At 41.5% G+C, this 24,521-nt stretch overlaps 1 protein-coding gene across 3 annotated transcripts in view; it reads left to right on the plus strand.

Annotated features, from left to right (window-relative positions):
- The window catches only part of LOC116427096 (uncharacterized), a 109,937-nt gene that overhangs the window by 8,738 nt on the left and 76,678 nt on the right, over positions 1-24,521 (plus strand). For 2 of the 3 annotated variants that reach the window (XR_013000138.1, XR_013000140.1), the window contains exon 4: positions 16,969-17,041. The exons of the other annotated variant lie outside the window; for it this stretch is intronic. The gene's annotated coding sequence lies outside the window, so the exon portion shown is untranslated. The remainder of the gene's footprint in view (positions 1-16,968; positions 17,042-24,521) is intronic. 3 annotated transcript variants of the gene reach the window in all.

The following is a 24,521-nucleotide window of genomic DNA, read 5'->3' on the forward strand; positions in this document are numbered from 1 at the left end:
AATTGCATTATTATTGCAAATTGATGTAGCTGAATGGCACTGCATTAGGTAGCAACATTTTATAATATAGAAATGTTTTCAAGTAATCATCGTTTAATTGAATGAACTATATTAATTCGATTTGGTTGGCATTCAACGTGTTAACTGTGTTTCACGAATATATACGTCATCGTAAAGCTTGACACGACACTATTTCTTTCAGCGATGAATTCATTATTTTTTCACATAAACATGTAATTCTTTGTTTCGCTTTGATCTTCCATTAAAATGTACTCTACGTGCATTCGCCCTGTGTTCGACGAGTACATTTTTTGATTTTATCGCTCGCAGAACCAAGTTTTTCCAACTAAATTCCACAGTTAACCGATTAATTACTGTATACATTATTATTCTTGACTTTATAATTGCAGGAATTATAATAGCGTGTCACTGGACACTTTCCAGTAGTTTATTAATCAAAAGAATTCATTAAAATCGAATTCATTTTCAATATCTTATTAAAAACCTCGAATGCATGCTCGATTTCACACAGGAAAATACAGAGAATGAAACAAATATAATATCAGATTAATTTCATGGAATCGTTTTATTATTATTGCATGTTTATCTTGCCGAATGCCGTGGGATTCCTCGCAGCAAAATATACAGAATGGGACAAACGTGTTATAATATCAGAATAATTTCATTGAATCGTTTTATTATTATTGCACATTATTGCCGAATGCCAGCGCATTAGGTAGCGTTACTCGTAATATAAAAATGTTCTTAAACAATCGTTTAATCGAGTGAATTGTAATAATTCGATTCAGTTGGGGATCATCGGTGATTCTCATCGCGCGCAACGTGTTAATTACTATTTTTATTATCATATTCGACGTTTAACATCATTTAAATCTACGAAGCGTTTACAGCCACCGCTCGCCGAGCTGGTTATCCGGTTGACTTTTACAGTTCGGTTAGCCAGAACTGTTCACGCATTCGATATATACAATTGAATTATTCAACGAGAGTCGCTCCGCGTTTTAATAGAACGGATTACGGCCTCTTGACTATTTCACGCATCGCTTGAAATTTAGACGATTCCGATCGCGGATCCAATTTTCCAGCGAAACCCATCGCGCGCTTCGTTTCGGTGAGCCTAGCGTAATCTTGTTTTCGAAAACAAAGCGATTACCGAACCTGTAATCTCTCTTTTCAAGATCGCGTTGCGTAATTTTCAATAGAGTTCCCGCGTAATGAGCGGCTCGCGGTAATTCTAGGTTGCGCGGCTTGATAAGTCGGGTTACTCGCGAAGTTATCGTTAATTAGAGTCTTCTCAGCGGGCAATATCTTCGGGGAAATAACTACGTATTCGCTTCGTTAGCATTGAACCGTTTATATAACCTCTTTTCCTTGTTGCGCGCTTGTGCCCGCCGGAATAAGTGCATCGTGAATATACTGTCGTAAATATAATCGGTTATGAACCTGAAAGTATGTACACCGCGCGATTATCGATCGCCGGGAGTAAACATTACTCGGAGACTGTTAAATTTCAATGGATACCGTATTAACCCTCTATAGGCTCGTGTAACTTTAAAGTCACGTGTCAGTATAGTGGCATCTTGTTGATTTATTTCGTTTTGCACTCAAAGTGATGAATAAAATGAAGTAATAGGTTAACTGCAACGTTTATACGCTCAGGCGTGATATGTATGTGATATATATATATATGGATATATTGCTAATATATATATATGACTAGTTTGATCGACCTTAAGGAAACGAACTTTTACCCTTAGCAGTCGAGTGTGACTCTCAGTGACTATTTGATTTGATATAACAAAATTGCAGAGTGTTATATGTAATATTGAGTTTTGTATAATGCATCAATATGTAAAATGTTTATATAATAGCTTTGTTTCTTAATTTATGTTTTCTCATTGGTTTCAAATGGTGTCGCCTATGTCTCAGAAAGTGTCGAATATTTCTGGTGACCATTTCATTTGATATAACAAAATTGCAGAGTGTTATATATAATTAACTTGAAAGTTACGAAATATATTCGTTTGATGAAATTATTGAAACTATTGAATATATTGTTAATTCGTATTCATATATGGATATTTGTTAATTTTGTACTATATAGATTTTGTTATAATCGTGAACAAAAATTCGGCCCATAGGGGGTTAATACGGGTTAATAGAGATGACGCGCAACATAATTCACGCAAAATGCATATGCGCGCGGAGGCGCGGTTTTTCTTCGAAGTTGAAGCAGGGAAATTACGCTCGATACACACGTAACGTTTCCAATGCTCGATCATGTTTGTTACACTGAACATAAGGATTCCGTTACGAACTATGCAATTCACTTTTTTACGATGATACGTGTAAAACGGCGATCGCCAGAAGAAAAATGATCGCGAGGCCAGGTGACGCGAAGTAAATGATCGCAGCGATAACAGGTGTTGCGATTAGTACGCATCGCGTTCATCAATCAAACCGGTTAATTCCATGGAACAAAGTCGAAGATAAAACTTTCCGTTATTAGAGCATAAAGCTCTTGAACACGGTAATTAGCGGTAACAAAGAAACCGGAGGTTTAATCACTTTATCGAACGCCTCGTAAAGGCTAACGATTTTCCCGTGAATCCTCGTCAATCGGCTATTCATAATTCCCCGCATTAATTAGCTGTCCGTTTCATAAGGAACGCGGTCGCTGATCGCTGAAAATCTCGATCGCGCGGCCCGATACCACCGGCCCGTAATCCGCTAACGACTGTTTACACAATATCGAGCCGCGGGAATCGGGATTTGCATACATCGCCGATTAACCGATCCCCGTTGCGTACAAATTATTTTAATATGCGGCTTATCGCGACGCGTTTCACGTGTCGGCGGGCCGTTTCCGACGGAACGCCGCGCGGCAATCGGGGGAAAACGCCGCAGCCGGTTCTCGCGATCGTTTTTCTTCTATATGGCCGGCGTGCACGGCGCCCCGACCGTTTCCCCGGTTATTTATTAATGGGCAATCGCGCATTTCGAGGGAAACAGAAAAAGAATGTCGTCGGGGAAAAGGGAGAGAGGCGCGCGACGGGATGGGACGGGACGAAATTTCGTTTCCCGTTTCCGCGCCTCTCGCCACGAGACACGACTGAATAAACAATTTCGCTTCAAGGCGAATTCTTCTCGCCCGAAGTTGACGGGCTGCGGTTTCAATTGTGCACCGATGCGGATGCCCCGCGATATCTCCGCTTCTTTCGAACGTCTCCACGGTTTTCCTTTTTTTTCCTGGGATTATTGTGCATTGGAAAGCTTCGGCGTGATTGCTCGACGTGTTCACTGCCACGAGAATCTTGAGTGTTTTTTTCGTTATCTTTCCACCGCGGAGTGGGGTATTTGTACGCGGAGAAATTATAGACAGATTTGTATCAACCTCTTGCAAGCAAATTTGAGAGTGTAGTATAATAATGTACAATAATATGCAATTATATGGCATGTAACAGGATCATACATTTATAAATTATATATTACGTGTAATATACAGTAATATAATGTATATATCGTAAAGAATATATAATTATTTAAGTTTTTTCTGTACATTTTCTATCGTAATGACTTCATGATAGTTTAAGTTAATTATGATAGTTACTTGTAGTTACTGAGAATATTAATTCTTTGCACTTGCAAGTTTCTGACCAGAAATATTTAACACTTTTTGACGAGACAAAGGCGATGTTCTTTGAAACTAACTCGAACAGAAATCACAAGTACATTGAAGAACAAAGCTATTTTATTTCAATATTTCACGTATCGAGGCATTATACAAAGTTCAACATTAAATATCAGATTTTACAGTTTTACTGTCAAATCAAGTGGTGACTAAGAGTCATCTCCCTTAAAGGGTTAAACAATTCAATTTGATATCAGTTGTCATACTGCAACAGCTTCCAAGCAACTCGGAAGTCTCCGATTATCAGCGACCACCATTCCGGTCACCACGTTAAAGAGCGAGGTTCTAGATTTCAGAAGACCGTTCAGGAAGTGGGTTATCGCGATTAATAGACTGAAGATATTCACGCGTTCCTCTGTTTATGCACGCAAGCTCCGCGGAACACAACGAAAGGAAAACTTTCGCGTCAATACACTTTTGCTTTACCGTTCACCCCGTTAACCGAGGAAACGAGTTCGCCGTTCGTACGGCGTCGTATATGCCCCGGTAATCTTCGACTTCTTTTTTATTCGCTCGTTTCGCGCTTCCTACGTTCGATCGCATCGCTGATAGTGCTTTCGTTTATTCCCAGATAAAACACTTTGAACCGGCGTTTCTCCTTGTCTCGAGTACTGTCTAAATCTGTAAAAAGTACAGCCGTCCGAGAGATCGATAAACCCTCCGAGTGCCCTGGGATAATTCTTTTTTCAGGCCCGAGCGGTTCATGAAAACGAGAATTTGCATAACATTTGCATTCTAATAATAAGTGCCGGAATGGGATGCTTATCTTTATGGGCTACTTCGCGGATACCACTAGCGAGTGAGCGAGCAGGAACTCCTCTCCGACGAGGGTCGCGGTAGAACGAAACAGCCGGCTCATCGAACTTTCTTGTATCGATCATCGTACACGCAATTAACGCGTTCACTTCACAGTCTACTTGCGGCCGCGATCAGAGCCTACATACCTAATTATAAGAATTAATAACAATGGAACACGATCTCTTCTCTTTCATCGACACGGATCTCTCCGAGGCACTACTTTCAAACTTCGCTGCGAAACGTCATTCCGTTATTAATCCTTAGCACTCCACGTTGTTTTGTAATCTGTCAGCAACTGCAACTAATTTTTATAGTATTCCTAGCGAAAATGAGAAATGCTATAACATTTCTTCGATCTTTTATTTTCGTTCTTAGCACAAAATTAGGATGTGAAAATCGAATAATTTTGGGTAGTTTCTTTAAGATTCATTAAAATATTTAATATTATAACTACTTTAATATTATAATATTTAATATTATAACTAATTTAATATTATAATATTTAATATTATAACTAATTGAATATTATAACTAATTTAATATTATAATATTTAATATTATAACTAATTGAATATTATAATATTCAATATTATAACTAATTCAATATTATAATATTCAATACTATAACAAATTCAATATTATAATATTTAATATTATAACTGGTGCAATATTGGAGCCTACAAAGTTCAAAGCGTTAAAAAAATCACAACTGCTCCCTTCTTCGCCCCCGTTCAACAATTAATCACAAAAGCTGATATTCATCCCCTACGAAGATCCCTTTAAACGAGTGCCCTAAACTTCGCAACGCAGAAGCTCCATCCGTTACCCGCGGCGGAACGCGTTATTGAAAAACCCCGAAAGCCGCTCGCTGTTTCATTCCGTCCAGCTGTGGCCAGCAACTTCCAGCGACACCCCGGGAACAAGAAACACATTCCTCGAGAAGCACGTGTCCCTTATTTCGGAAAGATTACCGTCGACGTAGCCCGTGGCTCCGTCGTTCTCTGGATTCAGAGTCTCACCTGGCGACCCGCGGTGCCCCGTCGAAGCGAAAAGAGGAAGAGGAGAAAACGAACACACGGGAATAAAGAAGAACCATCCGGGTCAAGGCGAGAGACCCGGTTGACACAGTCGTATCTAGATGGATCCGTCTCTCCGAAGTAGGCCAAAAGAGCGTGGTCCGCGGCCGGTTGCTCCCTTGGTAGCCGGCAATCTTCAGATAGCGATCGCGGGGGACACGCGGCGGGACGAAGCGTGTTAGAGGTGAGCGAGGGATCGCGGGACGCGCGCACGGGGAAAAGGTGTACGGCATAGACAAGGGAGAAGCCGGCGTAAAAGCGGCATTAAATTTAAATCGCTCGTATCCCGGCGCGCCTAGCGTGGGGAACTTTAAGGGGCGGCGTCATCAAAAAATCGAGAGACGACGTTCGCCGTCGTAAAAAAGACGCCCGCCGATGCGTATCCCCCTCGCGACGCGGGAGATTACACCGCGGAATGTGATTGTGCGCGGCTATCAGCCTCCAGCCAGGGAGATCCGAATTACGATTTTATTCCGCTGCCGATGTACGTGTCTCTTTTATCTAGATACCGTTGCCGGGAACCTGGCGCTCGTCACAGGGGCGGGGACAGTCGCTCCGAGCGATCCAATTGCGAGTCCGGAAACAGGAATCCGCGACACTATTGGCGTTGCGTGAGCGCCTCGGCCAATCGGACGCGCGCCGAATCTGACCATTTAGACGGAAGTGTCAGGTTCTCTGCAACGGATGCTATCTTCGACCGCTTTTTTTCCTCTTGTTTCCTCCTCGATCTTACCCGCCGCTGGTCCTTCTGTCTGTGGATTAGACGGGCGGACCAGTTCGCTGTCGGCGAGTTGATTAGGGCTCTTGGCTGCCGACGGATCCTTGATGCTGGAATTAACCTCACGAGTTCCTCCGGGACGATGCTCGTGTCTCTGGGAACGACGCGCGGCCTTTGTTTACCGCGATCTCGCTTCGTGATTGCGGGATGATTTCGGAGCTCCTCCTGATTTTCGGAGCAACGCCTTTAGCGGGGGTTTTTAAGTGCAGGATTTTGGTATGAGTTGTGTGCGTTGAAGTTTCGGTGGTAATAGGGAGGAATTATGAGTCGCTCGGAAGGAAAGGTTTAGTTCGGGAAAGAAAAATTGAGGGAATGTTTTGGATTCTGAAATGTAGGATATATTCAGGAGCTGTGAAGAGGGTTTTCTGACCTAGATAACGAAACAAGGGAGTTTTTGAGTAACTAAAAAGAATATCTATTCCGTGAAAATTTACGAAAATTAGGAAATATCGAAAAATTGGCTTAACCGCGTTGAGTCTGAGCGACTCGCTTATTCGTATTTTGTTATTTGATTGAATTATTTGTTGACCATTCTGTTTTATTCTGAATATGAGTTTCAATGTAAGATATTCCGGATTGTCCACTAATTTATTTCTCAACCTTGTCATTGACGGTTTACTAGGAAAAGAGAAAAATTCTAGGCATCTCCGTTTACGTTTCAATTATAATAATTGATCGCAGAAAAATAACATTCACAAATTCGAATGAACCGAACACTTGTTTCTCAACTAACTTCTTTCTATCATAAGGGAAGGGGTAAATCTACCAGAAACGTCGCGCCAGAAATGAAGTTAATTCCCAGGCGGACGTTCGATCGGAGCGGAATCACATTCGACGCGTGGCCAGTAAATATTTGCACCGTGTAAATACCTGGAGGCCACGGAAACTGAACAATTACACCTGTCTCTCGTTTCGTTTCGTTGTTTAACGGGCGTTCCCATTCTTCGTGTACCGAATCGGCGGTTTAAAGTCCGACTGCAGGTGTTGATATCGCAGGATATAATTAACGATCGCCGATGGTATCTGATAAGTTATGAACTTGTTCTAATATATTAGACGTTTTAACGATTCCGGATGGAGCCGGCCGTAAACGAGTCGAAGTTAATTGGAAATTTAAGCTGGGCCGGTTGGAACGGCCTCCCCGCGGTTAAGGGCGAGGAAGTAACGTACGGGAGATTAGATCGCAATAAAATCCGCGTAACTTATACGGACGGTAGGCGGTTCCTTGAAAAAGGGCCCCGAACGAGATCGGCCGCGATCGAGGATCCAGATCCGCTGCTTGGTATGCGGACTAAGTCAGGGCAAACATCGAAATTACGTCGAACCGGTCGGCGAATTTGGTTGCTTAGGGCTGTTTGCCCGGCACCGCCGCGGACAAATCTGCGGTTCGTGACTCTCGCCGCTAGCATCCCGACTTCTTCTCGCCCCCATTATCGACTTTGCGACCGTGCGAACGTTTCTTTACAATTTTCACACGATTCCGAACGCGTTATTTCGATCCTGTAACAATTCGTTCCGTTTTATTCTTATTTTCACTGAATTTTATCCTTGAGTTTCACTTATCTATCGTCTTCACTCTACAAGCGTTCATTCACTTTGATATCTCTCAAGTTCCATTGATTCGATTTCTTTCATAAATCACAGATATAGAGTTAAGCATTCATTTCAATTTTTAGATAGATAGGTAATTTTCTCGATGATATTTTAAATAAACCGTTTGGATCTGCTAGATATTCAGGTTAACACGTTGACTTCCATGGGGGTTACCGGTGACCCCCGACCGAATCGAATTACTATAGTTCACTCAATGAAACGACGATTATATGAAAACATTTCTATATTATAAATAATGGTACATAATATAGTGACATTCAGCTAGATGAACATGGAATAGTTATAATGCAATTCGATCAAATGATTTAATATTATATTTTCTCCGTTCGGCATATTTTCCTCTGTCGAAATCGTGCGGCGTTCAACGTGATCAATCGTTTGTTCTTGTTGAACTACTTGTCTATCGCCTTAACTCTGCAAGCTTTATCCATTGACTTCCATATTTCTCATATTTGATTGATACTTTCTTTTTGATCATTCATTATAATTTTTAGATAAATAAGTAGATCATTTTCTCGATGATACTTTAAGGAACCAAAGTTCACTGGACCTGCTAGACACAGAAAGGTTAAGATCAATCGATCGCCACGGAAAACGTTGACTTTCCATTTTCTGTGTCATTAAGAAAATTGTTTCTTCCACGTCGATGGGTGCTGATTCGACAGGCAACGCGTCGAACTGGCTCGACGATACCAAGTTCAGCCAAGTCGAGAAAAATCGAGCGACCGTTCGACGAATCGCGAAGAATGCGCGCTGGAAGTGTTTCGCATCGGCTCGAATTAATCGAGCGCTTCCGAACACGATCCTCGCAGCCGACATTCGAACTCGTTTCACCGGAGAATTCCGTGAGGTCTCAGCAGTCCTGCCCGAAGAATGATTCGAAACCGCGTCGTCGCGAAATCGGAAGAAAGTGAAGAAGTCGTTCGCGCGGCAAGAAACCGACGCGGTTATTTTTCTTTGCGCGGCCCGTGAATTTCTCTTCGATGAGCCTAGGCGTGTAGCAGCCCGCCCGGATCGATATATAACTCGCTGGGAATACGTGGATATTCATTCAGCCTGATGTAAACCCCTGAAAAATCACGGCAGTCAGATCTTAGGATAAAGAGAGGAATAATGCAGGCAGATTCGTATCGCAAACAAAGCAATCTTATCAAGAATCGGTTGTTCTATAGGTAACATCGAAATTCCTTGAAATGTTTCGAGTAAACAGAAATTCCATGAAAGTTTCTTTTCCCTGAAGAACTCTAGAACTATAGAGAACTCAAATTAATCTCCCCAATTGCGGGTCGTAATATAAATCACAAAAATTCACCCAGATTCCCACTATTAACCCTTTGCACTCGGAAATATTTCGCTGGAAATAACGTTTCCTAACTACACAAAGACAATATTTTTTGAAATGAACTCAAAGAGAGATCATAAGTAAATTGCGAAACGAAGCTTTTTTATCCCAATATTTCACACACCGATGCATTATGCACAGTTCAATATTAAATATCAGATTTTATAGTTTCACTGTATCGAATCAAGTGGTGACTGATGGTCACCTCTCGAGTGCAAAGGGTTAACCCTTTGCACTCCAGAATTTTTTCACTGCAAACTATCAACATTTTCTAATCAGATGTAGACGACATTTTCTGAATTTGACTCGACAAAACAGCGCACATACATTGAGGAACAAAACTATTTTTTCCAATATTTCATATATCCATGTATTATGTAAAGTTTGATATTTAATATTAAACTTTATAGTTTTGCTGTGTCAAGGGTTAATATAGTTTCAAATATCGCTTTACATATCGTTAATCAATTTACTCAATTCCCCGGAAACTCAACGCGTTTACCAGCTCTACCGTCTCAAATCTAAACTCTCCAAGATTCCCTCCTCTCAACATCCAGTCACGTTCGTCAAAAAACGCGACATCTTAAAACTGCCGAGCAAACACAGGAAATCCTATATTGCAACAGTTTTCTTAACAAAGCAGAAACTAAAAGTCAATCATCTTCTTAATGATTACATTACTATCTTCCTTATACCTCATACGTCCAATGAAACTTCGTCCGATAAGTCACAAACAGAACGAACGCTTTATCTTACGTTAAAAATTAACACAATTAACAGAATATTTTCAGTTTCTGCAGATATTCATTATAGTAGTCAAGTAAAACTATTGATTTTCAAGATAATTTTGAACATTCAATGCCTTTAACCCCTTGCTTTATGATTTATTTCTGAACTATAATCAATACAACTACTTTATCATTAATAATTCATCAGGAAAAGAAAAAGTTTGGATGTTTATTCTATGTCTACGTTAACTCAAAAGGTCAACGATCGATACTAGAAAAGTAATACTTCATTTATATTTGCTTTATATTTATTACACAATGAATATCCGCAAACCTAGTGTTAATTACGGAATAACCGGTTACATTAACACTAGATCTACCGAGCATTTAATACGATTAATACGCAATTCCCATAAAAATAGTAACAATAGATTATTCTCAGTTTCTTCAGACATTCATTATAGTACTGAAATGAAACAATTTATTTTCAAAATCATTTCGAGTATTCAATGCTTCGAAAATATCAATAATTGCCAAACAAAAAAATCGAAACCAGTCAAAATGACTGGTACAGTCTAGTGTTAAAGCTAGATAATTACCTTTGAAATTATATAAACAAATATAATTCTTATATTTATTATATAAATAAATATAATATATGTTTATTAAATATATATTTTATATTTACTCTTATCTAGTGTTAACCGAATCCGAGTTACATGGCAGCCAGAGCGTTAAAAACACTCGAAATCTTCAATCTGCGTATCAATCAGCGCAACCCCTCGCGCTCGAAGCCGCCATATTCGAAGGCGCACCGCGAGCGGAACGGTTCGCGTGATTCACTACGAGCTTTAAAGACAAGGTAACAAAATTTTCGAAATGGATCCTCTGGGTCTCGCCTCGCCTCACGACGGAGGCGTCCCGATGCTATCGCTTAATGGCCGGAGAGAGTAATTGAATTCGCAGCCGGGCACGCCGATCTCGCACGTTCCTTTATGCAGCTTATGCACTCCGCCGTGCACCGTCCTCGCTGGTAGACGGACACTCTCGAGCCGTTCTCGCGGGGAGAGGCGCGGAGTACTACTACGTGTCTTGTCTTCGTTCGATCTTCGGCCCGGGTCAAGTCGTTTGCATTTACTGCCAGTCCTCAGGGGGCCTCTGCGCCTTTCCATCGGTCAGAGTCATCATCGCGTTTCAGTTATCGCTGGTTACAAGGGCCGCTCCGCCTGGAACGAGCCTGCCACTCGCAACACTTGTTACTATTAATTACACGGCGAAATCGCCCTCCGTCCCCCCCGACGAATGCCCGGGCCACTTTAACCTCGTCGCCGATAGAAATTGCCAGCTTAAATTGATTAATGCGCCGCGACTGGATTTATGGACGCTCCTCTTTCGACGGGGAACTGGCCTTGATTATCTTCGCGCGCCGCGCGCTGCGTAATCTATGTGGCTAATTTTCTTTAATAGCTTGTTTGGCCTCTTCGGCATCGCGGGACGCTTCGGTTCCGACTGGCCGATACTTGTTTTATTTGAGCTTTGAGCACCTTCGTTGGTTTGCTCTTTGAGTCTGCTGCGCAGGCTCGAGGTGTTTCAGGTCGTTTTGATGCTCGTCGGACTATTATCGAGATTTCAAGGAATCGAATGCACTGGTGCTTTGGAATTCACTTGATTCGATCTTTTGAGTTCAAAGTTTATTTTAGATGGAACTTCGTCAGTTCTATCAGTAATATTTGATCAGTTATCAATGCACCTTCGAACCAAATATGTAATTACATTCCAAGTTGGAAAGCGCCAAAGTTTCAATAAAAGTTTAATGTTCATCCTATAATATCTACAAACAAATAAATTTCATATCTTAACATAACAGTATAAATTCATTGAAGTAATGTTTATTTTATAATAAAGTCATCATTTAAAACGTGTCTATATTGTCGCATCTATTAACCCTTTGCACTCGAAAGGTGACTCTCAGCCACCACTTGATTTGATTTGTAAAATTATAAAGTCTTACATATAATATTAAGCTTTACATGATGCACCAATACGTGGAATATTGAAATAAAATAACTTTCCTTCTTAATTTATGTATGTTTTCTCATTAATTAATTTCAAAGAACATCGTCTGTATCTCATCGCAGAATATTGAATATTTCTAGTGAAAAACTTTCGAGTGCAAAGGGTTAAAAGATAAGAAGGCGCGGAGAAAACAATGTTTAGGGAGGCATAATATCAAAAGGGTAGAAAACCGGTTAAAAGTAAACACAAGTTTTCACCCGACAACACTGAAAATAAATCGAGTGCAAAGGGTTGAACAGTTCCATACGGAGAAGTCCCCGCAACCTGATCATTTGACATGCATTTTACGCGGCGGTTAGGCTTGCGCGAGAAGAGGAAGAATTTTTATTACATCTATTAACCCATTCGAGACGGCAATTTTTTTCGAACACGGTCCCCAGGAGCGAAATTTTGTCACGGGGTTTTCCAATGAAGTTTTTTAAAATCTCTAGACGATATTCATAAAAACTCACTTTTTTTATTGTTGGTGAGTACGTTGATTTTGTTTTTCTATACATTACAGATACTATTAATTCAAAAGAAGTCTTATCTCGACGACTACTTTACTCAGAATAACTGATAAATGCTCATTATTATTATTGCACACGCGGTGTGCAATCGGTCTCGAAAGGGTTAAAAAATAAGAAGGCACGGAAGAAACAATTTTTAGGGAGGCGTAGTATCAAAAAGCTACAACCCGCTTAAAAATAAGCACAATTTTTCACCCAACAACATTGAAAATAAATCGAGTGCAAAGGGTTGAACAGTTCCATACGGAGAAGTCCCCGCAACCTGATCATTTGACATGCATTTTACGCGGCGGTTAGGCTCGCGCGAGAAGAGGAAGGGGTGGGGAAGGTCGAACGCGGTATAAGGAGGGATGAGGTTGCCGCGCGCGCCATCGCGGGTTCAGTGAGCAGCGAGCTCTCGTCGCGTGAACATCGTTTTGTTACCGTCCTCCCGGAAACCGGCGAGCCACGTGGTTTGTTCCTTCGTTCCGTCGGTTGCAGTCAGCCGCGAGCGAACGCGAGAGAAAAAGCATCGCTTCGTCGACCGTGGCCGGGAAAAAAGTCGCGAGCGGTGCATCGTTGTGTCGCAGCGGGTAGCCGCGTCGTCGTCGCGTGTTCGCGTGACGGGCGAAAAACCGGGTCGAAGGTTATTGCAATTCAAATCGGGCCGAATTATATCGAGCAGCTTCGCTCCTCGCGCCGCCCACGCTTGCCTCTCCTCGGTACGTTCATTTTTTCCTCCGAGTTTTTTCCCTCGGCCTCGTCGAAGACGCCAACGTTGATTAGAAGCATCCTCCGCTTTGCGGTGGTTTTTTTTAGGAATCCTTCGAGGCTCGTCGATAGCGTGCTCCGATGATCTATGATCGATGCGGATACTGCTTATTCGACACTAGATTTACGGATATTCTATACTCTATTGTTCCTAGAGAACTACGTGTTCGTTTATATAAATCAAATTGTAGCAAAACCAGAGTATTGCAAAGATCGACTTAAACTATTACTAAATAATGTTTGAAAAATTCAGTATCCGTCAAATTGACGAGTTCCGTAAACCTAGTGTTAATCTTGGTTTGATGGGAGTTTGATTATAGTATGTCAATTTGTTGTCGTTTTTGGAAAGATTCACGTTCGAAATGTTCGAGTTAGAGGTACTCTACGTCGGAGCAAGGGTTTGAGTATGCAATAGCTGATTAGAAGCATCCTTCACTCGGTAGTTTTTCGATAAATGATTATCGTCGATAGTGTTCCGATAACCTGTGATCGATACAGACGCTGTTTGTTTACGTGGTTATCTCGTTACTTGTTTAGACGGGGAACATTTCGATTACAGCACGAAGTGAATTTGTTTTCGGATGTTCTCTAAGTGTTTACTGAAATGTAGGTTTCGGAGAGATTTACGTTCGAAATATTCGTGTCGGGGATACCGCGGTTTCGTAGCTAGAGTTTGAGTATACAATAACACGTAACGATATAGAAGCCAACGTCATAGAGGAGATATTTTTAACTGTACAGCATAATATCTGGACAGCGGCGATGCGCGAGTCGCGCTGTTCCGCTCCGCGGCCGTGGATACATGTTTATTTATTCGAGATGAAGTGCGCGCGACTGGATGGCGACGCGACGCGGGTGTAAACGGATTTAAAAATGACATTACTGCCGAGAGACCGGCTATGAAAAGTCTCGGCCGGTCGTACGGATACGGTTTTTTCACCTATTATCGGTCACGTGTCCCGCTTCCGAGATACCGTCGATCGTTGACTCGGACGATATTATATCTGTGAACGGAGTTACCGTTAAGATCAATGTTTCCCGGTCGGAGGAGATCACTTGACGAAAGCTGTTTATCTCTTATCAGCGGTGTCCACGTTCGAAACTCTTCCCGTTGGCGCGACCGATATTTCAGGGAGCGTGTTCCTGTTAGAGACTCGTTTAGTTTAGATGACGTCGAGTCTGTAATCATAACATTAACCCTTAGCGCTCCAGATGGTTTCGTAATATATCAGCAACTGCGACTAATTTTTATGGTATCTCTAGTGAAAATTAGAAATGCTATAACATTACTTCGATCTTTTGTTTTCCTTCTCAGTAGAAAATTTGGATGTGAAAATCAAATAATTTTAAGGTAGTTTCTTTGATTCGTTAAAATATTTGATATTATAACTGGTGCAATATTGGAGTCTACAGAGTTCAAAGGGTCAACGGTATCAACTGCATTCACGAAGAATCATTTCGGTTGATATTCGGCACACGATAAAACAATTTACCCCTTTGAACTTTGTAGGCCCCGATATTGCAACAGTTATAATATTAAATATTTTAATGAATCTTAACCCTTTGTGGACGAAAACTCTTCGAAAAATGCAAAACCTTCAACATATAAAGCTTAATTATATATCAATTGCTTAATTAACAGAAAAAAAGGAAACTACGGCCTGATCTCCTGCTGTTCGACTAATTAAATCATTTGTTCGCGAGTTAGTCTTCCAAATATGAATATTTCATCTTATCGAAATGCCGACATCCGTCCGCAAAGGGTTAAAGAAACTATCCTAAAATTATTCGATTTTCACATCCAAATTTTGTACTAAGAAGGAAAATAAAAGATCAAAGAAATGTTATAGCAGTTCTCATTTTCGCTAGGAATACTAAATTAGTTGCAGTTGCTGATAGATTACAAAACAACCTAGAATGATAAGGGTTAAATTCCTGTATGAGATTGTATGATCTATTTTCCAACTATGATCGATACACCCACTCTGTAATAACGTTTCATTGAAGAAAGAGGGAAATCGGCATATTCTATGCCTGCTCTGAAATATAATAATTGATAACAGGAGAATATTCGATTCGGATACAAGAAAATCGTGCAACATACACTTTAAATTCTGTTCAAAATCTTCACGAGTTAATTACATATCATTACAATAGATAATACAATAGCAAAATGTTTTAAATACATATATTCTTTTGAATACATTTCTTTTTAGCCACTATTTCGAAGATTTTAATCAAACTTTTGTCGTACATTACGCGATTTTACAGAATTAAATTGACACTCAACTCGATGACAACAATTGTACCATATCTGTGTTGTAATAAGGCGCGAGTCTTGAGAGTTCTCCAGGTAGCACGCTCCCCGACAACGCGTTGACGTTTCATTGTGGCTCCACCGGAGATAGCGCCAGCCAGATACAAACTTAACGAGCCGGATGCTTATCGTCTCGTGGACGACCGTCGTGACTACTTCGCTCCCCGAAGTATTCCGTCAATAAGCCGTGGTGGCCCCGTAAATCATCGGGTCGTCAGATATATTGGGAACAGCTGGAAAACTGATTTACGTTAGTTTTTTAAGTACGTGCTCCGAATACCGGCCTCTCCGGGATACCGGGGCTTTCCTGTGGAAAGAATCTAGGTCTGAAAGATTTGTAGCGGTGTTATCATTTTTTCATTAAATTCCGACGGAAACCGATGCGCAAATTCCGAGCAGAATCCTCTGTGTACCTCCAAATTCAAGTTTGAATCAAATTTGGGGTAAATTCGAAATAGATTCGAGTTTTCTTCTCAAGTGAATTGAAATCTCATTGAGATTTCGACTGAATTCCCACCGAAATCGATCCAAATTCGATTTCGCGGGCTAAATTTATAGAAGACCGGATTTACATTCGACGCGAGTTCACAGGTTCAAGTTTAATTCTGACGCGCGCGAAGTTCGCGCCAGGATCGAATGGAATTTCCCGTGGAACGAACCGATTCGACTCAAATTTGACGAGGAAGCTCCGTCCCGAGATATCCGCCGATGATTCGAGCATGTAGCCCAGAAACTCGCGAGTCATTCGCGAGCGGAGCGTTGCAGTTTGCACGGAGTCACGCATTCCCGGTTGCATAATCTCTTGATTAACGGCGGACAGCCGCGTCATTGAAAGATTTCGTGAAAGTCGCGGCGCATCCTCGCGCAGCCGAGCGCTCGAGCCGAGGCCCGGAGGAAAATGAAAGGTTTTAAAGGTCGTATTAGCGTGTCGAGTCGGACCGTTGTTTAACTGGGAACCAACGAACCTCGCGTCGCGTAACTTACGACGAGCAGTCTTCACGCTCGAGCAAACACTTCGGTTATCGTGCTCGTTCGTCAAATATTTGCCGAACCGCTGTACACGTTCGAAAAAAGAGGAACATTTTCTCTCGCGACACTCGAGCCGATACCACTTGCATCCTCGATCCGACGGTTTTTCGCGAAACTCGATCGAATCGAACGGCTCGGAGGATCTTCGAAGTCAATTTCGATTGATACGTTCGCGATTCGTGAACTTGCTCGAGTAATCGAAAGAGTGGCAGCGTGTTCAACGTTCTTTTCATTCGCAGCTGGGAAAACGAACGGAGATCTCGATCGGCGCGGATCAACGATCGAGCGGAGGAGCCAGGACACCGAGGACAGGTATGTCGAATCTCGTTGTTCACGGCGGTTGACCTTTTTTCCGCGAAATGCCGCATTTCCGCGGCGGCAAAAGTGAAAGTCATCAACCCGGCGGACAACCGCGAATCTAGCCGATCGATTTGCCTGTGTGTGTGTCTGCGTGAAATGCATCGTTAACGGCGCATCGATTCGCTTTTTTGCGCTCTGTTTTGCTCGCCGCTTTTTCCTCCCCCTTTGTTTGCCGTGTTTCCGTTTTAACGGAAGAATTTTTTCCTACCTAACACGGCCGCCGTTGGATTAACGATCTAGTTTGTCCGCGATTTGTCGAGCCACTTTATTGTTTGCTCAGCGCCGGGTTCACGGAACGCTCGATGCGATGCATATCGAATTTTGTCGGGATTATTTGGTCAATGCGTCCGGCGATTTCGATCGACGCAATTATACGAGTATGCAGCGTATTTAGATACAGAATTTAAGCACACAGTCGACTGTACTGTGAAATATTTTCTTCTATCGTACTTTCCTTCTTCCGTACACTATAAATCAACCATCGCTCAAAATTTCGGTAGATTAACACGTTGAATGCTATAGGATAAAGTAAAATATACGGAAAAATATAATATTAACCGTTTGGATGCTAAACAACTTTTGATGTTTACCAAAAATGCGGAAGTGATTGGGTGTGTATGCAAAAAAATAAGAGTATCTAATGAGATCACAAATATTGTGTTATTACGAAAAAATATCAAAAAATAAGATTTATTCAAACAAATTTACTTTGATTTATTTCTTGGAGAATATAGCAAGAAAATTATAATTGATACTGATAAACAGAAGCGCCTCCGCGCTCTCAATTTTGTTATTGCACGTTCATCTATTTATAATATAGAAATGTGAACTATATTAATTCAATTTGATTAGTCACCGGTGACCTTTCAACGTGTCGAATTAACCCTCAGCACTCCAGATGGTTTCATAACGTGCCAGCAACTCTTACCAATTTTGATGGTAGTCCTACTGAAAATTAACAATGTTATAACATTTCTTGGACCTTTAACACTAGAACTACCGTAACAGTCAAACTGACTGGTTTCGATTTGTTTGTTTCGCGTTATTAATACTTAGAAACATTGAATATTTGAAATGATTTTGGAAATAAATAGTTTCACTTGAGTACTATGATGAATATCCAAAGAAACTGAAAATAATTTATTGTTACAATTTTTATAGAGATTACATACCAATCGTATTAAATGCTCGGTAGTTTTAGTGTTAATTCCCTTCTCAGTACAAACTTTGTACATCTGGAAGATCTAACAATCTTAAGATAGTTTTCTTAAAATTTATTAAAATATTTAATATCAGTATTGCTGCAATATTGGAGCCTACAGAGTTCAAAGGGTTAAAATGTTATTGTTTTGTTTATAGAATCCAAATTTTAAATGTAGAAAAGAACTTCTGGAAATGCAATATGAAATGATCAAAAAATTTAAGTAAAAAGTTCAAGTATGACTCAAAGTTACATCGTGGTTAGGGTTAAACATCTAATTTTAAAAGCCCAAAAGAACTTTTGGAAATGCAATATGAAACAATCAAAAAATTTAAGAAAAATGAACTCAACGAGCGAACGCCGAGTTTCCTAGGAACAATAGAATTATACAATAAATGCTCATAAACCTAGTGTCAAGTACCTTATTCTTAGCCAAGTGAAAGCACCGCACTCGATATGAATTTCTTTTATTTGTCGCACGAGTGTGATTAGCGAACCAGTTCCCAACAGTTTATATAATCTCGAGTGGCTCGAAGTGCAATATCTCGCTCGCGGTAGAGGCTCGATTGTATAATGTGTTAATAGTTTTACATTGCCGGACGGTTTATTATGTTTCTATGAATAGAACGAGGTTTTCGGGTCATCATTTCTCCGAATGCCAAAGGTGGAAGGTCGATTATCGATGTTCGAGAGCTCCGGCTCGGTTTCATTCGGCTCCTTTATCACCCTGGCGCATCGTCGAACAGTCGACAATCGTTCGCCGCGTTAATTACTCGCCATTAACGAGCTCGGAGCTCGCGAGTCAAGGTCCTTCGTTCGTCCGTCCGATTTGAACCGCGGTTCCTTCGTCCCTCAGCACGTGTCCGCTGCAAAAATGACGGTTTCCAACTCGGTAGATCCGTGGGACAGATACATACGAAACAATTGTTATCGCGTGACGACAGGCCCTGTCATCGCGTTTCCGTAATAGCCAATAATTTCCCAAGCCTTACGAAAATTATGCTCAAGGTTTTTCCTGGTTGGATATTTTTACTGCGTCGTATGTTTCCACTCGACAGGTGGAACTTTTTAAAACTGCATACAGTTATACTTCGTGTTATCTCTTGGAATTGGTGACTTTCAAAAATATCGGAAATTGTTAATTATTCTTACAGTAACATCTATATTAAGAAAAGGAGAATTTAGAATCGGAAGATCGAGTTGGTTCGACCTTCACTCAAGAATAACTTCAACGATGAAATAAGAATCATCGGTACCAGAGAATTATATTCAATCGAAATAATTTTAGTTCTCAAAGAGCAACCGGTTGCAAGCTCCACTCTCAAGTCCTGATTTTATAACTCCCCGCCAAAACAGAGTTGAAATTGAAGATATCGAGTAATTCGGGATTCCCGCGAATTCGCGTTTTCGCGTAGGTCGGTACTAATTGACCAAAGAGAAGGCGGCCGGCATTCAGCTGCTTCATTAGAGGTTTTACTACGCTGAAATCTCGGCGAAGCTCCCCTCAAAAACTTCGGCATTCCGCCTGGACCATTTACATTTCCCATAAACACGTGGAAACACTCTCGGCCGGCTAATGAATAATTGCGGGAAGATTTCATTATCTCGTTACGCGATCCCGCGGTATAATCCAGCGATAAACCAAATCCAATGAACGTCCACTCCCGGTGCCGCCGTTCAAACTCCATTCTCCCCGGAGAAACGGATTCCATTCTATACGGCCAATTCGTTTCCGCGCGCCGAACGCGTCTCCTATGGGCGTAGAAAAAAGAAGAAAGGAAAAAGAAGAGAGAAGAGAAGAAACGTTCACGCTCACCCGAGCCGGTAATAAGCGAATCTTTTTATTCCGTCCCATCGAGTTTCATATTTTCCGCGGAGCTATAACGCGAGCGCACGCGTCGCGTTCATTTCGTTGGAATTATTCATCGCGACGTCTCGTCCGCGCGCAGAGGAGATCTCTCGATCGCGACCGTCGGCCTTTGTCTCCCGCGAGTTTTCCGTTTAATCTTGCATCCGACGCGTATCGCCTTTATTATCGCAATATCGGGGAATTTCTTTCGGGCCGGCCGATAATCGAAGCACGGAGTAAAATTTTTATCGCCGCGCGCCGCCGCCGTTGCTTCTCCTAGGATCTGTTAACGCCCGGGAAAATCGGGCTCCGCACGTCGCGCGAAAATTCCGCGCACCCGCCGCCCGGCCCGTCATCTTGTAAGCCGGCATCCTTTCCCGCGTTACTGTTAAAACTCGCTCCCTTTTTATCGGCGCTCGTATTTGAACAATAGTCCTCGATGGCTCGGACCCTTGCGAGAGTCTTCGATATCTGGAGTCTGAGATGTTTGGGATGTTGTAATGTAAGGGAGTTTGGATTTTTGAAATGGTTTTGGGGAAATATTGTAATGCAAGGAACGTAGGCTTTTTTAAACGTTTTTGGAGAAATATTGTAACGTGAGGAACTTTGGTTTTTGAAATGTTTTTTGGGGGAATATTGTAACGCAAGGAACTTTGGTTTTTGAAATGTTTTTTGGGGGAATATTGTAACGCAAGGAACTTTGATTTTTTGACACGTTTTTGGGGAAATATTGTAACGTGAGGTACGTTGATTTTTGAATTGTTTTTTGGGGAATATTGTAACGCGAGGAACTTTGGTTTTTGAAGTGGTTTTGGGGAATATTGTAACGCGAGGAACGTTGGTTTTTGAGATGTTTTTTGGGGAATATTGTAATGCAGAAAACTTTGGTTTTTTACAACTTCTTTTGGAGGAATATTGTAATGCAAGGAACATTGGTTTTTTTAAACGTTTTGGGGGAAATATTGAAACGCAACGGATTGTGTTTGGTTCCTATTGTTTCTAGATGTAGGATTCTTCTTGCACACTGGAATATCGTTGCGTCAGCGGTGATGCGTGCATTATAATTAGAACGAGATGCAAGTGGTGATAAGGTTAATGACGTTTTAACAAGGTTGAGTATATTATTTTCTTCTTTGAGCTAGATAGAAGTAAACTGTGATACGGAGATTGATAGGGTAATAAGTAGACGTTATTTAGGTAGAACTGATTGCGGTGGTTAGATTATTGGGTACAGTGTAATCTAGCGAAATAAGTCTTTCGTTATCGTTCTACGTTCGTCTTTATTGTTCTTACTACCGGTATTAAGTTAATAGTATTAAAAAAGAGGAAAGTAGTTGCAGAATTCGAGTAAATTAAACGGAAGAAGTTGGTAATAAAGTACGTTCGGTGGGCAGATCTCGGTTGTTAGATAACAGAGAAACTGTTGAAATTCGCCGGTTGATCCGCCGGTATCGCGGCAGGATTAAATGAATGAAATAAAAGTGGCCGGTAAATAAAGTTTGATGGCCCGTCGTTGTCGTAAAACGTCGAGTGGCCCGTGGGGTTAGAATTCGCGTGGAATAATCGAATTCCTGTGTCACGCACGCGGCTCCCTCCCCCCCCCCCCCCTCTGTATCTGTTCGTCTTAATATTCGTGGTCGTGGGTGGCCGGATAAAGGCCAATCTAGAGGGTACGTGTCTTCCAGGCTCGAAAGTGAGACATATTGGTACTCACGCATGAACGTAATCGAGACGTGGGTACGCGGGACTGATGCAATCAGGCAGAAATAGTCGTAAAGTCGGCGAACAACTTTTTCTCAATGGGACCGCCGCCGGTGATTTGAAAGTTTTATTAAACGTTGCACGGATTTTCAACCCCTTAGGCCATTGTTCTAGTAATTGTTCGTTGTGCTGAGGTTTTGCTTAGAGGCTCGGTCGAGAGATTTGTGCTAGAAATACCGAGCGAATCGAGCGAATTATTTAGTTTCTAATTTTCCAATTATCGAAGCTTAGCGTTTCGAATATCTGAATTTTCCAATTCTTGAGTATTCGAATTTTCCTCCTTAAATATTCGAAATTTCTAATTTTCATATATTCGAGTTTTCCAATTTTCAAATATTCCAGTTTTCCAATTCTCAAATATTCGAAATTTCCAAGTTTCAAATATTCGAGTTTCCCAATTTTCAAATATCCGAATTTTCCAATTCTCAAATATTCGAATTTGCCAATTCTCAAATATCTGAATGTTCCGATTCTCAAATATTTACATGTCCAAAATATCAATTTTCCAAATGTTCAAAGCTTCAAATTTCCAAATGTTCAAAGTTTCAAATGTCCGAACGTTCAAAGTTTCAACGATTCAAACCGTCAGGCCTACGAATCTCCAAAGTCTCACTTTCGCTCCATTTGGTAGCTCCACTATTAATACGAAATCAAGTATGCACAATCCCCTGTTCGTCCGTTGATGAATTCCGAGCTGAAACCGAATCGAGCAACGCTCGAACACCGTATGATTAATTCAGATTCTTGACTCGTCGCTAAAGAAGAGGATTCCCGAGGATTTCCATTAAAAATAGGAAAACCTCGGCGCGATAAGAAATTTCCGCCTCGGAGCCGATGATTGTTCAGCCTCGAAAATTCCTGGACGATCGACGATGGAACGGTTCATCCGGCACACGATTTTGAACTATTCTCCTTATCGCGACGGACCAAGCACTTTACTCTTTCCCGCTTTTTCCTTCGGCCGTTCGCCGGAGTTTACCCGGGCCGCTCGAATATTTCGGCGGGCGAGCAGGTGTATTAAGGCTTTTCATCTCGATATTGGAAAACTTGGCCGAATAAATGAAGTTTCCCGCGAAACAAGAGTCCTCTCGAATTGCGACTGGCGAGGAGGAGTTTCTTCCCAGAATTTTCCCTTTGTTTTCCGTCTTCGTCGCTTCCTAGTTTCTCAATTAAGATAACGACATCGTCGCTTCGTTTCATCTGGGATTAGCTTCCCCAATTTGTCAAGCTCGTTCTATCTTTATTAACATCTCAGATAAACTCCAGATAATTACATTCCTTTCCTCAACTTTCTACACGAAATCTACATGTTACAAAATTTGAGTAAACAGAGCTATCCAAAGATACTCGAAGTAACTAAACCTATGAATCCAAAGTGAAACCTAGAAAGCCAAAAACAAATGCAAGATCCCAGGTATCACTGAATTTAACGAAACTATCCAAAGATATACACTCAAAGTAACTAAACCTACTAATCCAAAGTGAAACCTACAAACCCAAAGCCAAAAACAAATGGAAAATCGCAGGTATCACTGAATTTAACGAAACTACCCAAACATACTCACTAAAAGTAACTAAACCTACGAATCGAAAGTCAAAGCTAGAAACCGAAAGTCGAAATCGAATCGAGAATCCCAGATATCACTGAATTTAACGAAACTAAAGATACTCCCTCAAAGTAACTAAACCTACGAATCCAAAGTGAAACCTACATTCCCAAAGCCAAAAACAAAAGAAAAGTCCCAGGTATCACAGAATATAACGAAACTATCGAAAGCTACGTACTAAAAGTAACTAAACGTGCGAACCGAAAGTCAAAGCTAGAAACCGAAAGCCGAAATCCAATCAAAAATCGCAGGCATCAGTGAATTTAATATCGCCGAGATAATTCTCGTCGCATATTAATTCCGCGCAACGTCGGCTCCAATATCAAAAGCAAGCGAGCGAGCGAGGCAAACAAGAATCCAATCGAGAGCCGATACTATCTCGAATCGAATAAACAACAAAAAATCGCCTATATCCGGAACGCGTGTATCGATGTAATTCCGAAAATGAATTTAAACTTGTTATCGTTCGCCCAGAAACGGAAGAAACGGAAGCTTCTCGCGGTGATAACACCAGCACACGGCGTCGCTTGAATCTCTCGCCGAAAAGAAAAGAAAAAGAGAGAGAGAGAGAGAGAGAGAAGAACAAGTAGGAGGATAAGCATTAATCCAAGAATTCTTTCAGCGCGGTCCGTTCTCCCAGTGATTCGCTAATTTGTTACGCGCCCCGCGTTCTAATTCCCCCCCTCCGCGCCGGTCGCAACCAAATTCCATCCAATTTCCGTGTGATCCGGAATTTATGGGACGATAAACGGTTTAACCCGTCGACGACGCCGCCTCGCGAAACGAAAACGCCGCGGCTAGAATAAAAGCGGAACGACTCGCCGCGCAGCGGGACATCGGCGACCGATGGTATTATTCTATTAGAATTATATCTCTGTATAAACCGACGCCGTGCCGTAAACAATTTCGACTCCGCATCAATTTTATTTGCGGATGTTCTCGCGTCGAGTCGGACTCGATGGTTCTCAATCGCCGCTGTTTTTCATGTTATTAGTGGAACGAATTGTTTGTGTA

The sequence above is a fragment of the Nomia melanderi genome, chromosome 14 (assembly GCF_051020985.1).
Source record: "Nomia melanderi isolate GNS246 chromosome 14, iyNomMela1, whole genome shotgun sequence".
NCBI lineage: Eukaryota > Metazoa > Arthropoda > Insecta > Hymenoptera > Halictidae > Nomia > Nomia melanderi.